This window comes from Macaca nemestrina, chromosome 15, assembly GCF_043159975.1.
Source record: "Macaca nemestrina isolate mMacNem1 chromosome 15, mMacNem.hap1, whole genome shotgun sequence".
NCBI classification, from domain to species: domain Eukaryota; kingdom Metazoa; phylum Chordata; class Mammalia; order Primates; family Cercopithecidae; genus Macaca; species Macaca nemestrina.
In genome coordinates, this window is record NC_092139.1 from 91,640,967 (window position 1) to 91,650,130 (window position 9,164).

The window sequence follows — 9,164 nt, forward strand, 5'->3', positions numbered from 1 at the left end:
TGCCTACAGTGCTGGAGAGCCTCTGCAGCCTCCACCTGAAGTCTACTCCCATAACACCTACTCCACAATCATCCTTCCAGGCTGCCCCAGCTGACAGAAGGGGACACGAAGGCTGACCCAATATTGCTGCCTGCCTGGGTCACATAGGCCTGTCCTGTCACCCACTGTTCTCAAATGGGCTCTTGACAGAACCCACCAGACACACAACTGTGAGATCCTCAATAGCCCTAGGGTGGAGGTGCTATGACCAAGCCCTTTCCCTGGCTGTTCCTCCCCCTGAACATCAGGGTGACTGGGAAGATGATGGGGCAGGAACCAAGGCCCCATGACCTGTCCCTGAAGGCTAGACAGCAGACAGGAACCTCAGGGGATTTGGCTCTGCTAAGTGGCTGCACTCCACGGCAGTCAGCTGGGAGGGGTCTAAAGTGGAGAGTCACAGGGCTCTATCCCTTGCCCTGGCCTGCTCAGCAGTTTCCTCTCTGCCTGAGAGCATATGAGACATGCAGGATTCTCAGCAGCAGGTGGGCAGGAAGAATGTCTGAGTGGGCAAAGGATGGTCCAGACCCCTGTAACTGACCCCAAAAGGAAAACCCTGGGCTGGGGAAAGTAGGGAGACAGAGAGCTGCCTGAGACGGGGCATAGAAGAAGCCTGGCAGCAGCTGCGGGTTCCAGAGAGGGGAGAGAGGAGGGGAGGCACTTTATCAAAGGTCATGTCAACAGAGGTAGGGCCTACAGAATGAAGGAGGCTTTTCCTCGCATGCTGAGTGTGTCACATTCTGTCCCAGTCAGCCCTCTACTGGCTGAATGCAGAGAGGGCACCTAGGGGGAAGTGGATCTGGGGAAGCCATGTCATCCAAGGAAAGACTGCAGGGGAGCTGGCCTAGAAGTCTTCTCCAGACCCCACAGCTCTTGCCCTGGGCACATAAGGTACTGAGTTCCCTTCCCCAGAAATGTGCAAGCCTCACTCACCCAGAGACACTGACTCTGGTGTCAGTACCACACACTTCCAACACACGTGCAAGCACATGCGCGCACACACACAACTGAGCCTAATCTAGGCTGAGCAGAGCAGCTTCCCATGATGCAGCAGAGGGAGGAAGACGTAGACACGGCAGCCAGTCTGAAGTTTCCTGGTTAATCCTTCAACCCAGCTTGATGGCTTTGTCACCACAACCCCAGAGCCACAAGACTAAAACCAGAGCATAGCCCCAACCCCATTCACAGGCAGGAAACTGAAGCTTAGACAAAAGGCATTTACTGAGGTCAGCTGGCCCCAGGAGGTCTCAGACCTGAGGGTGAGCCCAGCCCCCAGCATGGAGTCACTACCCCTGGGTATGAGAACGCACAGATCTCTGGGGCTTCCCCAGGCCTGTCTACACCCCTGGACCGGATGCTTACCACCCAGACCTGGAGTTGGAATCTGTCTCCCACACTGTCTACCCTTGCAGCGCAGAGTTGAGAATGAGAAAAAACACCCCTTCAGTAAGATTTAATAACCCCTACCTGCTGGAAACCTGTTGAAAAAACTATATGTATCCCTACAGAGAGCTGAGAGGTGGCAGGGTCCCCTGGAGTTGGGCAATGACCCCTCGCACAACCGGCCCTGTCCCACCCCAATCCACAGCCACACACAGAGCCCAGGAGCCGGACAAGCAGGACACAGGGTCTCCCAACCCCATCGCAGCTCTGGCTCTACTCCACAGCTGACCCCCCACCCCCCGCATCCACACTCAAGACTGCCAGATCTTCCCAGGCCTGTTTCTTCATGCTGCACTCTTCCCTTTTTTTTTCTCTTTAGACAGAGTCTCACTCTGTTGCCCAGGCTGGAGTGTACTTGTGCGATCTGGCTCACTGCAACCTCTACCTCCCGGGTTCAGGCGATTCTCCTGCCTCAGCCTCCCCGACTAGCTGGGACTACAGGCGCGCACCACCACACTCAGCTGATTTTTATATTTTTAGTAGAAAAGAGGTTTCACCATGTTGACCAGGATGGTCTCGACCACTTGACCTCCTGATTCGCCCCGCCTTGGCCTCCCGAAGTGCTGGGATTACACACATGACCACTGCACCAGGCTCACTCTTCCCTCTTAATTCCAAGAAACCATGGCTCTCTCAAGGGCTTCTTCGAATAAGTCAGGTCACTCCCCCCAGCCCTCTGCCCACCAGCATACCTCTCTCAAACCCACTTATCAGCCAACAAACAGAGGCCCCCTTCCCCGCCCAGCCCAGACGGAGTCGGATAAAGAACCCAGGGCTCTGCTCACCTGTGGGATCCCTCTAAAGGATGAGCCCACATGAGTTTTGCCCCCTTCACCCCGAAGTGCAACTCACTCCCACTTCACAGGTGCATAAACTGAGGCTCAGAGAGGAACAGGAGCTGCTCTAGAGCGCAGCAACCATACGGCACAGCTGAGAATGGAACTCAGACCTCCAGACACTCCCAGGAGTCTCCCGGCTTGAGCTTCCCCACCGATGATGTCCAGCAGCTCAGAGAGGGTGAGTGGCTCCTCTGGGTCACACAGCGCTTGGGCACAGCCAGGTGTCCTCACTCACTGGCTCACTGGACTCTGGATCTGGTCGTCCAGCAGCACATCAAAACCAAGCTAAGATTCCCCGCTGTGACCCAGTTCCTCTCCTCCCCGCCTCCCTCAGTAGCCTGGCGGTACAGGGGAGGCTTTAAACACACAAGAACTGCTGTAGGTGGGACAAGGGCTGGCTCCTGGTCCCATCCCTGGGGCTGTGTGATCTGGGACGGCTGCAGGTCTGAGTCCAGTGGGGCCTCAAACCCTGAATGAGAGACCTGAGCTCTGAAGGCCTTGGTGGGGCTGAGTGAGGCCAGGTTTCAGCGGGAGGCAGATTAGACCGAAGGTTCGCTGGGAGATGGGGCCACAGAGCTGGGGTGCAGCCAGAGATGCCCACGCCAGGAGGGGTTGGAGATGTAAACATCTGAGACCCCACAAGGTCTGAGGAGCCTAGATCACCTCTACGACCCCAGGGCAAGGGATACCTCTCCTAACAGGCCCTCTCCCCAACTTGCAGGGCTACAGGCAGGGCTCTAGGAGCTGTTATTCCAAGGACGCTCGTCACCTGGACTGAAGGGAGTCACATGATCCAGAAGGGTCCTTCCTAAACCCCCAATTTCAGGGTTCTGAGCAGACAGGCTGACGGAGGATCCCAGACAGTAGAAGCAGGGGGATGAGGCCCATCCATCCATCATGCCCTCACCTGCTCTGCCCCCTTCAATGAGATGGGGTGGGTGTCACCACAGGACTGGAAGCTCCAAGCCTCTCAGCTCTCAGATCGAGGCCCACACATGATCAGCAGCCTGCCAGAATTGTCACTCTTAGCAAGGCACATGCTTAAATTCCTTCTTTCATTCCATCATTCATTCTCCATCATATCCTGGCCCCTCCAGATTTTCTCTCAAGGAGCCCTGGGCAAGAGAGCTGGGCATGAGACAGTATGGTCACCCCAGGGGGAAGGGCCCTAGGGAAGGGGCAGACACCAGAATAGGGGCCTTGGGAATCCAGCCCCAGCTGGGACTGGATTTGGAGAGCACCTGCCAGGTGGAAGGAACGACTTGAGCCTGAAGGCCAGGAAATGGAGCCTTTTCCAGGAGTGAGGGCTACCGGGGACCTCTTGACCACCCTAGGCCCCGCCTGAGCCCCAAGGTGTCAAGGCTGGAAAAGCAGGTGGCTGAGCTAAGATGTTCAAGGCCAGGCCAGTATGAACTTTGAGAGCCCTGGGACGCTGGTGAATGCGTCACCGGGCCCAGTAACCATTAACCCTGGCTCACTCATTAAGACCTTGGTGGGTGTCCATTAGCGCCTTGGCCAGTTCCAGGAGCTGTGCAGAGGGTAGGCGTCATGGGAAGGGAGTGCTGATTGGCATGCTAGGTGGAGGCTGGCTGAGCTGGCTCTCTTGTGTCCTTGTTCCTTGAGGAGCGTTCCAGGGCCAAGCTGGCCTCCAGCCAGGGGCAGCCGCCAACACAGCCCAGGGGGTGCTGCCCCACCATCCTAGTGACTTTCATCTCCTTATCATCCCTGTGTACTGGCACCAGCAGCCCATGGTGCCTCGGGGGCCTCAGCCTGATAGAAATGAGACCACTGTGGCCTCCAAAGCCTTGTCTGTTTCAATGGGCTGGGATCTGCCCCAGCTCTGTATCTGGGAAAACAAGGCAGTGGTGGGGCAAGAAGGGAGCTCCAGGCATAGGAACCTGCAGCCTGAGATGGGGAAGGACCTGCCCAAAGTCACTCAGGAAGACAGTGACCCACGACACCAGGAAGGCTGTGCAAACCATTTCCTGCAACTGGCGTCTCATTGCAGTCACACCCCACTGTCAGGCTCAGAAAACTGACCACACTGAGTACCAGGAATCAACCAGAAAGCCTTGTTACCTGAGTGGGTCCTTGTGAGGGCCATGGCGGGGCGGAGTGGGGGGCGTATGGGGGCGTGACATCCCGAACTGCATTCGTGAGGCTGACAATGAGCGAGTAATGCCGATGAGTCCAGATGCAAGCCGTGCCTGGCCCATACTCCAGAACTGCTGGAACAACATCTCAGGGACCCCTGGGAGCCAGAAACCCAATAATTATTCAGGACATTTTGTGTTCCCTGGTGTCCTGCACCAAGGAGATACTTGGTAAACTGTCTAAGTGAAACTGACTTCAAATACAAGCAGCATAGCATTTGAGTCAATATTAGGATCACAGAATCTCAAGTGTTTGGTCTCTGATCTTCCAACATCCCAGAAAGTTGGCTTAACATACCTTCCCCAATGGGAAGCTCACTACCTCGAAAGACAGCGGGACTGTAGTTGGTTGGCAAGTTCTTCCAAACATTAAGCGCCAATTTGCCTCTTTGTAATACCTGCTGCAGGTGGACCTGGCCTCAGATCCTGCCCACTGTCTAAGGCCATAGAGCAGAGAAGCAGGGACCACCCCAGATCCTGTACCTGGCCACAGCTTCTCTGAGCCACAAAGACCACACTGAAGGGATGGAAGGAAGACTTCAGCTCAATGAAAGGGCTGGTGCCACTCAGTTGTGATGGAGGGAGGTCAGCACAGGCCAACTGTGGGCATGGGCAGAGGTCCTGTACCCCCAGAGCATGGCCAACACCCCCAGTGCCATTTGCAGCATTTATTATTCCAGCACCCACCTTTCATGTGACGACACAGGCTGGAGCACGGTCAAGTGCGTGGGCCCTTCAGAACTGTCAGCTTGTGAATGCTTGGGAGCACCCAGCCACAGGGCTGGCCTGGCACTTGGTGGACCAAGTCCAACTATCAAACCCAGAGGCAGGATGGCAGAGGCATGGGCCCTAGAGTCCCTGGGTTCAAACAACCCCAGCCACTGATAGTGTGGGTATCGCAGCAGCCTTTCCCTTCCTGGCCTCAGTCTCCTACCTGAAGAGCACGATGACTAGAACAGTTGCTGGGTGGATTCCCCGAAATGGCCACGCGCAGACTGTAGGAGGCACCTGCTACTTTCAAGGCCTCACAGGGTCTCGCCAGGCTCTGACACCGGGCCTGTAGGAGCTTCTCTCCTTTCCTGATGAGCAGCTCATCAGCTCAAAGGGCGCCCTTCCTGGCCGCCATGTCCTCCCTGCCCAAGGCACCCTCCACAGGTAGGATTTATCACATCACCTGGTAATTGCCTGCAGTGTCTCAAAGCTCCAAGGAGAGCTTGAGGGTGGAAGGAGATTGTCCATGCCTCAGCCCCGACGCTATCCCACAGCCTAGTCTCCAGGAAAGCCAACCCGCTCTTGTCTCAAGGCCTCCCTGGATGCCAAAGCACAACTGTTCACACACAGCCCCCTGTGACTTCACGGATGCCAAAACTGCCCAGCACTTTCCATGCATGCCATGCTCTCATCGTTCTCATCTGGATTTTGAGGACCTCTCTCCACCTTGTAGCAGCACCTTCCCAACTTCCCTCACTTCTTGGATGCTGGGCTCAGGAATGCTCTCGCTGATGAGTCTGCGCCCTGCATCCTGACTGGTCCTGTCCAACTGCTCCTGCCTCTATACCCCACTCCCAGCCTCACCTGACCCCCAGTCCCCACGGGCCACCCTCTCACCTGGAGACTCCCAATCATAGGTCCCAGCCCCCCTGCGGTTTCCCTACTACAGCCCTGGCAATTCGCATGCAAATCCGAACACACCCCTCCCCTACTACAAAAAAAAAAAAAAACAAAAAAACCACTCCAGAGGCCCCCTTTGCCCTACCTTGATGGTGCCAGTCCTTTCCTCTTTGTTTTATTTGGTTTCTTTATTGAGTGGAGCAGCTGGATATGAACCATCCTTTCCTGTTGCTCCTTCTTGGTCTTTGGGACATTGCACTGACTCCATTATCATCGAGGCACTCTTCAGACACCAATCACAGTGCCACCTCCTCCTCAAGCCCTCCAGCACTGCATCCCACTCTGCAGGCCGGCTGCTACTGCTGCCTCCTCCACAGTATCCAGAGTGCCCAGCAATCTTCACTGAATGGATGGAGGCCTAGCACACTCTGGGTCACATCCAGAAACTCCACAATAGGGGAGGAGACATGCTGTTTCCCAGGAAGGGCAGCTCCCCAGGCCTGATCATTCTCAGACTCCTCCAGTCAAAGGCCGGGCACAGTCAGCTGGAATTGCCATGCTTCGCTCTGACCCACATGACTGGCCTTGCCTTCTCTATGGGAAGAGACCCCTCCACACAACCTCAAACCCAGACATAACAGGATAGGACAGGCTGGAATCTAAAGAGGCCAGCCAGATCTCCACACAAAGGCTGTGCTCTTAAGCAGGAGGCAGTCTGAGGGGCAAAGGTTTCCTGAAGCAACTCAGGTCTCACATACCAGAGCACCAAAATGGCTGCAAAAGCACCAGCTCAGCCAGCCAAAAACCCAGATGCCACACCCTTCTGAGACCCAGACTCCACGTGAGGATCACTGGGATTCAGCAGGAAAAGGTGGAAGTGATAGCTGGTGGACCAATACTTCCCAACATGCTTCCAGCAAGCAGCTGTGCCCCACCCCTCCTCACATGACTCACTCTACTTCGGTCCTGCACCTGGATGTCTCTGATCATGAGGTCATGACCTTTGGTCTCCTGCCATAGGAGCAGTGAGTGGCAGGATGGTGGTCTGGGAAGGAGGATCCTAGACTGGGTGTCCCATAGGACCAGGTTGGGACAGATCCCAGAGACAACACTCATGCCCCAGTCAGCCCCCAAACCCAACAGCTCCCCAAAGCCCAGGATATAAATACCCTGTGCACTGGTAAGCAGACACTTCAGGGAACAATCTGTTGTCTGTGAAGAAGATGCAGCCTCAGTAGTGTTTCATGAGCCTTCTGCAAACAAAATCTTTTTTGTTTGAATGCCCGTTAGAAACACTAAGGGAGTTCTTAAAAGAAACAGGGCCAGACACTGTGGCTCGCAACTGTAAATTCAGCATTGTGTGAGGCTGAGGCAGGAGGACAGCTTGAGGGTAGGACTTTTAAGAACAGCCTGGGTGGAACAGTGAGACCAAACCTCTACAAAATACACAAAAAGTAGCATGGCATGGTGGTGCATGCCCATAGTACCAGCTACGTGAGAGGCAGAGAAGGGAGGATTCCTCGAGCCTGGCAGATCAAGGCTGCAATGCCCACGATCGGGCCGCTGCGCTATAGTCTGAGAAACACCACAAGGTCCCGTTTCAAAAAAGAAAAAACAAAACAAAACCAAAGATACCTGTCTCCAGACCCATCAAATAAATCCAAATCTCTGTGGGGTGACTCAGAGTATTAACATTTTTAAATTTTGCCTTTGCTGAGGCAAACGTATAGTAATGGTTGAAAACCACTGCGTTATATAAATACACTTCCTATGACTTATTGGTAGCCTTTTCGTACCTAGCAATTTCTACAGACCCTCTCTTTGGGTTTCGGGAGCCAGAATGGGCAGGGTGAAGTGTGACATGTCCTAGGAAACTGAGGGTAGAGCACAGCTCCTCCTCAAGCCCTCCAGCACTGCATCCCACTCTGCAGGCTGGCTGCTACTGCTGCCTCCTCCACAGTATCCAGAGTGCCCAGCAATCTTCACTGAATGGATGGAGGCCTAGCACACTCTGGGTCACATCCAGAAACTCCACAATAGGGGAGGAGACATGCTGTTTCCCCCCATTTCTGAGGGGGGACCCATTTCTGAGACTAAGGCACCCACTGGGGGCTCAGCCGATCTTCAGAGGGGAAATCACACCTCAGAACCCCAGAGACCCAAAACAACGCTCGAGTTTGGCAGATACCTGCCAGTGGGCCCTGTAGCGGCAACCGCAGGGAAAACTGTCACTGTACTGTCAGCTCCCTCCGGCCCTCTCTCTGGTCCCAGCGACAGGAGGTCTCTGAATAAGCTCAGAGGTCTCAATAAAAGGAGCGTTGAACCTCAGAGGAGTTATTAACAGGCCTATAGTTACCTCAAGACTCCACCTGACCAGGGCCCAAAAGCCAGGAAGAAAGCAGGGCAGAGAGGAAACACAGGGAGTAGGGGCCCTGGGACTACGTCAGATATGGAGTGAACCAGGGGAACAAGAGCAGCCCTGATGATTGTGCTCCCCATAACCCCTGCATACCTGTGTCCCCTGAGAATTCAGGGTGAGGAGCTCACTCCTGCCCTTCACCTGTTCCTGGGCTCTGGCAGGCTGGCCTGCTTCCTGACCCAGCCTCACCCACTCTCCGCACTTCTCGCCACTGCTGTGGGCAAGCTGATCTCTCTGGTTTACCGGGCTCTCTCTCTCTGCCCAATAGCACTAAGTTAACTTCTTTCCATGCTTTATCCTCTGTGATTAAAGACGGAAGCAATTCTCACTAACGCCATTTCTCAGAGGAGAAAACAGGCACAGGGATGTTCTATGACTTCCTCACGGTCACCAACCAACAAGTGAGAGCGCGGCTTTGAAGGGAGGTCCACCCATGCTCCTAAAGTTGAGCCGTCCTCCAAGCAAAAGACAGCACCTGTAAAAGCTCAGTGAGTGGGGCAGAAATGTCCTCACTAAGGCCCTACCAAGCTGGTACCCTGATATCCAATTCCAACCTCCAGAACAGGGAGAAATACAATTCTGTTTTTGATGAGCTCCCCAGGCTATGGCTCTTTGCTATAATACACTGAACTGGCCCAGAAGGACTATTCCACCATCTGTGTC

General features: G+C 54.7%; 1 protein-coding gene across 8 annotated transcripts in view; it reads right to left on the minus strand.

Moving 5' to 3' along the window:
* Positions 1-9,164, minus strand: part of LOC112429437 (fructosamine-3-kinase-like) — a 598,793-nt gene that overhangs the window by 222,976 nt on the left and 366,653 nt on the right. For 4 of the 8 annotated variants that reach the window (XR_011613969.1, XR_011613968.1, XR_011613967.1 and 1 more), the window contains 3 exons: positions 4,398-4,569; positions 3,226-3,325; positions 2,429-2,573 (listed from right to left, as the gene is read on the minus strand). The exons of 1 other annotated variant lie outside the window; for it this stretch is intronic. The gene's annotated coding sequence lies outside the window, so the exon portion shown is untranslated. The remainder of the gene's footprint in view (positions 1-2,428; positions 2,574-3,225; positions 3,326-4,397; positions 4,570-9,164) is intronic. 3 more of the 8 variants (XR_011613966.1, XR_011613964.1, XR_011613965.1) reach the window with 1 other exon arrangement.